Consider the following 7,129-nt stretch of genomic DNA (forward strand, 5'->3'; position numbering starts at 1 on the left):
CACATTAATATCAATTAAAATAAATTTAAAATTTTACTGCCAGTTGATGCTACAACAACAACAAATCCAGTGTATTCCCATAAAGTGGGGTCTGGGGAGGGTAAAATATATGCAGTTAATACCGTTACCTCCGAAGAAGTAAAGTGGTTGTTTCTGAGAGACCCCCGGCTTAAGATAAAGAATAATAAACAAGATCACAATGAAATATGAAATAAGATGGACGACATAAAAGAAATAAGAAATGAGAAATAATAAAAATAGAAATAATAGAAATAAGAGATAAGGGAAATAAGAATTAAGACATCCACACAATAGTATCATACACTCATACAACAAAGACACCCACCACACTCAAACTCACCTAACTAGCTGCTTCTACCTATAGACACAGTCGTAGGATTACTAACGCGGCTACACAAAAGCTTTCCTAACTACTTGATATGACTCACCCATACACACTAGCCTTCTACCCTTATCCGCAACCTCCACACATTTCTATCTAAGGTCATGTCCTCAATAAGCTGTAACTGCTCCATGTCATGTCTCATCACCTTCCTTTAGTATTTCTTCGGCCTACCTCTAGCCCTCCTGAAACCATCCAAAGCTAGTCTCTCATACGTATGAATTGGGGCATGCCCCTCCTCATCACATACCTAAACCATCTCTGCCTTACTTCCCATATTTATCCTCTATCGAAGTCACTCTCACCTTCTCTCGAATAATCTCATTCTTAACTCTATCCCCTCTAGTAAGTCTACACATCTAACGCAACATTCTCAGTTACGCCTCCTTCAACTTTTGAATGTGGGAGTTCTTGACTGACCAAAATCGATCGGGGCATGCCAAGGAGGTTTGGAATCGTCCCAGTCGAAACAGCGCGAACAGAGAATTTTCTGGACAAATCTATAAGCTATAGCCCACGGTTTAGAGGGTGGACCCGAGCTCCGGATGTGTTGTGGGCCAAAAATTGACCAGTGCGTTCCAGGGAGGATGGGGATCATCCCAGTGTGGTCTGTTTAAATTTTTGTGGTCATTTGGGGATGGCCCGGGGTCCAGGCGTGCAGTGGGCCGAAAATCGATTGGGGCATGCCAGGGAGGTTGGGATTCTTCCCAGTGTAGTCCGTTTAAATTTTCGTAGCCATTTGGGTGGACAAATGGGTGAAACGGCACGAACGAGGTATTTTTGGACCAAATCGGTGTGCTATAGCCTACGGGTTTTGGAGTGGGCTCGGGATCCGGACGTGCTGTGGGCCAAAAATCGACCAGGACATGCTAGGGTGGTTGGGGATTATCTCAGTGTGGTCCGTTTAAATTTTCATAGTCATTTGGGTGGACAAACGGGAGATACGGCGTGAACGGGGCATTTTCTCGCCAAATCATTGTGCTATAACCCATGGTTTCGAGGGTAGGCCCGAGGTCCAGGCGTGTTGTGGGTCAAAAATTGATTGGGGCGTGCTAGGGAGGTTTGGGATCGTCCCAATAGGGTCCGTTTAAATTTTCATGGCCATTTGGGTGGACAAATGGGCAAAACGGCGCGAACGGGGAATTTTCGAGCTAAATTGGTGTGCTATATCCCACGGTTTTGGGGGTGGGCCCAAGGTCCGGGTGTGCTGTGTGCCAAAAATCAACTGGGGCGTGCCAAGGTGGTTTGTATTCCTCCTTGTGTGGTCCATTTAAATTTTTGTGGCCATTTGGGTGGACAAATGGGCGAAACAGCATGAACGGGACATTTTTGGGCAAAATCGCCGTGTTATAGCCCATGGTTTTGGGGTGGGTCCAGGTTTCAGGCATGCTATGGGTCGAAAATCAACCGGGGCAGGTGCCAAGGAGGTTGGGAATAATCCCAGTGTGGTCCGTTTAAATTTTTGTGTCCATTTGGGTGGACAAACGGACGAAACGACACGAACAGGGCCTTTTCGGGCCAAATCGGTATGTTATAGCCCACGATTTTAGGGGTAGGCCCGAGGACCGGGCTTGCTATGGATCGAAAATCAATAGCAGGAAGGTTGGGGATCGTCCCAGTGTAGTCCGTTTAAATTTTCATGGCCATTTGAGTGGACAAACGTGCGAAACGGCACGAATGGGGCAATTTTGGGCCAAATCGGTGTGCAATAGCCCACGGTTTTGGGGGTGGGCCCGGGATCCGGGCGTGCTGTGGGCCGAAAATCAACTGAGGCATTCCAGGGAGGTTGGGGATCATCCCAGTATGTTCCGTTTATATTTTCGTAGCCATTTGGGTTGACAAACGGGTGAAACGGTGTGAATCGGGCATTTTTGGGCCAAATCGATGAGCTATAGCCTACAGTTTCGAGGATGGGCCCGGGGTCCCGGTGTGTTATGGACGTAAAATCAACCGGGGCATGCCAGGGAGGTTGGGGACCATTCCATTGTGGTCAGTTTAAATTTTGTGGCCATTTGGGTGGCAAATGGGCGAAACGGCGCAAACGGGGAGTTTCGGGCCAAATTAGTGTGCTATAGCCCACGGTTTCGGGGGTGGGCCCGGGGTACGGGCATGCTGTAGGTCAAAAATTGATCGGGGCGTGCCAGGGAAGTTAGGGATCATCCCAGTGTGGTCCGTTTAAATTTTCGTGGCTATTTGGGTGGACAAACGGGCGAAACGGCATGAACGAGGCATTTTTGGGCCAAATCGGTGTGCTATAGCCCACGATTTCGGGGGTGGGCCCGGGGTCCGGGTGTACTGCTTAGACGGCTATCAGAAAATGTAATTCACATCACAACTGAGTATGGTTCTTATCTTTTTATCCAATCACAATTTTGTCTATCGAAAACAGTCTCTCTACTACAGTAGGGGTAAGGTTTGCATATACTCTTCCCTCAACAGACCCACTTTGTAGGATTACACTGGAATGTGTAGTTGTAGTTTGGTTCTTGCAGTTATTTTGAGATATGGATTTTGGCTTTGATATATATGAGGCTGCTGTCTACTTTTTATGGCATGTCCATCTTTTCGGGCTCCAGAATCATATCTAGTTTTAGACCAGCTACAGTTTGGCAATGAAATGGAAGTGCGTTCGCTTTGGGCTTCTACGATATATATAAAGTCAAATGTGAACAAAATACTACAGATAGAAATGGTTTGATCATAGCCATATCAACAACTGTCCAGCATAATGGTAAAAGCCCAAAACATTTTGAGATATCCCAATCTTTTTCTGATCACCATTCTTTCTCCAGTTAAAGGCTGAATTACAAATGTACTCTCTGCAAGTCTTCTTCAGTTAGTGCTGGTGCGGGCGCACGGTAGGTTAATTTCCATAACTGGTGGTTGGGTATATCCCTAAAGGTGGTGGAGGTTGACTAGAATGTTTACATCATGCTGCTGGTGTTGGTAACAAACTATCTCTTGTTAAGTGGCAGTGGATAGATGTTTTCGATGGTAAAAACTGGCAACAAATTAATCGGCATAACCACAAGCTCATTATTAACGTTGTAAAAAAGATGATGCCAAACATGAAATTTGAGAACTATAAAAGAAAGTTTGGGGGCACAAGACGGGGATTGTGGTGGAGCAGATGGCTTGAGCTTGAGGATAGTCAGTTCCTTCTTTCATAACTAGAGCTCGGAGAAGGAAGAGATAAGAGGGCCCGATGGAACAGAAACCTAAGGAGTTGGGGCAGATAAGTAGTTAATGCACCTGCTATTGAAGTAGGTGGTAATCCATAGTAGGGTAAGAGAGTGAAAATAACAACATTAGGTGTTTGTTTCACATATAGCTAGCAATGGTGTATCCAAGTGGTGATGCCAATTGATGCTAGTGGCAATGAATTAATACTTAATGAGCAATTACAATTGCAGGTCCGAAAAAAAAAGGCATTTGATATTCATTGTAATTCAAAAGGTTGATTACCATGCATAGCAAATAAAGCACAACAATGCCTAAAAAAAAAAAAGGAAAAAAGCGAAGTTTCAGTCATCGGACTTTGTGCCATTGCCAGCCATCACAGCACCCAAAGTCACAGCAAACACTGCACACAACAAACCTGGGTCGCGCCTCGCAGATTGCGGAGAAAATGCCTCTCTTAGCAACTATGTCAGTAAGTCAAATACCGAGCCAGCGCAAACAATGGAAAGCATACAGGGGCAGAGGTAGCATTATGGCCTCAGCAGACAAACCTCGACAGCTGCAAATATCAAGCATTTGTAGTTGGCTACTGTTGTGGTTTGGTCGATCCATCAGCATCTGCACCGCAGCATCAGTGACTCCATTACAGAACCTTAAAGATAAATCAGTTAATGCCTTAGCAGCAGTTGCAATGGTAAAAATAACTGCATCAGTTATTTTGGGAATGTAACCAACATCCAACACCGATAACGTCTTGCAAATTTTCCTATAGGCATGAAATAAAGACTTAATTCCCTTGTTAGTTACTTTCTCACATTTTCTGATGCACAGCTGCACAATTGGTAAGTCTCCCGCACCGAGAAGAGCAAGACCCACATCAGTGATGCGAGCTTTTGCTAAGTTTAGTCTTGTGAGTGTAGTAACTTTTGATATATAGAAGGGAGCCTGATCTCCAATGCGTTTGTACCCACTTGTGTCAAGTACCTCCAACTTACGAAACGAGGACAAATGCTCGAAAGCTTCACTAGTTAGAAGACTGCATGATGACAACCTTAATTCAACTACGGACCTTGCAACTCCTGTCATATTATCAATCACCGAGTCTGATAATAGAGGTGAAGTCAACACTTCAAATTTCTTCAGATTCCGGCATGAGTACAGAATTGACGAATATCCAGCTTCAGTAACCTTTGCAAACCCACCAAGTTTCACTGATTCCAACCTTTTACAACCTTCAGAAACATGGAACATGCCTTTATTGTCCACTCTTGTAAATGAAGCAGGACAATTCATTTTACTTCGAACAATTGAGAGGGCAATTAGACACTCGCAGAACTTCAAAGCCTGTAGTCCAATGTTGGTCAAGTCCCCAACCGATGACAATGTAAAAGGTCTGTCTTCAAGATCCAGAGGGATTTTCCTGACTGCATCTAACCACAAGACAAAGAGGCGTGCATCTGTTTGCTGTAACTTAAATTTTTGTAAACTTGGGGGCAGAAATTGTCCAAGAGGTCGTACATCAAATACATCACGTGAGGTCCCTCGGATTGTTATGGACAGCGACTGCAGGAAAGAAAAGTACTCATGAAATTGACCATCAAAGGAAAGCTCTTGTTCTAAAGAGTAATTAGCTTGAAGAGGCATCAGGGACAATTTGAAGAAGAAAGAGAGGACAAATATGTGAAAGATGAGAATACTTTACCTCTAACAAGGGCACCTTTTGGAGCATTTCTGCAAGTTTCCTTTTGAAAAGTTCTGGTGCATCACACCCAGCAAATTCTATAAGCAAGGACCTGATTCAGAAAAAAGAAAAAGGGGAAATAAGAAAACATACATTGGAAACAAATCCAGGAAGAAGTGACAAGAGTATGAAAGCAAGATATTGTTGGTGTAACCACAATGAACATTATTATATCTCGACTGTTCCATCTTCCGAAGGTGGAGATATAGAGTGAAATTAATGAATGCCAAGTGCAAAAGGTAATGCAGTTCAAGTTTTCTATACCCAAACAGACTAAAGAAGTTCAGATATCATCAAGGGTCAGCAAAGAAAAAAATTTCAAATTTAAATGAATTGGTTCCCAAATGAGTTATTTAAATCAACAAATCTGCTTCAGATATATCATGAATAAAATTACAAATCAGCTTCAGCAAGTGGAAAGATAATGGCTCCAGTGAACCATTAGATCTATATAAAATCCATTTATGCAGAGAGAATTTCAGGATAATAACAGTCTGAAATCCATCAATGGAGGCGATGAACGCCTTCTAAGCTCTGATAAATTGATTGCAATTTGCAACCACTTCTAAAGCTCTTATCATCAAAGATGTGAAACTATAATCAATGAAGCATTTCATAACAATTTACCGATATGTTGACATAGGAGAATACCTTAAGTTGGGGCACCTTTCTCCAATTGCACGCAGAATGTCGTAAGACAGATGGGTACATTTGAGCAAACTCAAATCTTCAATATGCTCACCGAGAATATTGATGATGGAGGAATCATTCCTCATTCGGAGGCACCCAGTAGTTAAACTCTTGGTTCCTGGGACCCTACGTACGACATGTTTTAGAGTCTCTTCATCGAGATAAAATCCCTATAAATCAAAGATACTGAAAAGTTCATCCCAGAAGTAAGAATCGCATTTAGCCAAACTAAAGATGGTCAAATGGACAGTCGTTTACGCTACATTCTCCACATGCATTTTACTCTATTCAATAATAAGAGGATTCATCACACTATCTTATCATGAATGTTTGAACCAGTACACTTTCTAGTGCCCACATACGCATTAGCAAAGTGAAGCCCAGAAAATGCCTCCAGTAGTTTTAGCTAGTCTACTAGTAAATCATACACAATAAAATTAGGGCATTTAATTAGAAAAGCAAAATCAACTTACCGAAAGATCGGAAGACGAAACAAAAGGAAGACGATATGCAACGGCAGAATTGAAGATTGGAGAGACACAAGCAGCGGTGCAAAGAGATGCCAAATCCATTTTTTCCAACACATTAATTATTATATGATCCGTAAATCTACCCATTGACGGCTCAAAATAGTCATCAGAGCTTCCTCCTCCTCCTTTTTCGCCGCCGTTGCCGCCACCAACTTCTCGGTACAGTGTCACTTGGCAGTTTCGTCCATGGATGGAAATATAAAAAAAAAAATTAATTCCTCAATTACCTGCAATTTCTCTAGCAAAAAAATTAGTTTATAAATTACTCTTTGAATGCAATTCATAATTTACATTTGCTGAGCACGTTTTCCATGGAGAATCTATATAACAATAATCTATATAGTGTAATTTCATGAGTGGAGTTCAAAATGTCTATTATTAATGAACACTTAATGAATTTATACTTTTTATAGATAGTAATGTCACGACCTGAACCAGGGTCTGGCAGTGACGAGCATTTCGAACCATGGAGACCCGAAACACCCCTATTTGTCTGGTAATAATGCACCTAATTCACATGATCAAATTAATGCGGAAGAAACACAATATAACGGAAACATGGTCAAGAATCATATGAAAACGAAA

The 7,129-nt window shown here is 42.3% G+C and overlaps 1 pseudogene; it reads right to left on the reverse strand.

The window, feature by feature from the left end:
- Positions 1-3,754: 3,754 nt before the first annotated feature.
- Positions 3,755-6,748, reverse strand: LOC124891872 (annotated as a pseudogene).
- Between the last annotated feature and the right edge of the window lie 381 nt (positions 6,749-7,129).

Source organism: Capsicum annuum, unplaced genomic scaffold, assembly GCF_002878395.1.
Source record: "Capsicum annuum cultivar UCD-10X-F1 unplaced genomic scaffold, UCD10Xv1.1 ctg4196, whole genome shotgun sequence".
Classification (NCBI taxonomy): domain Eukaryota; kingdom Viridiplantae; phylum Streptophyta; class Magnoliopsida; order Solanales; family Solanaceae; genus Capsicum; species Capsicum annuum.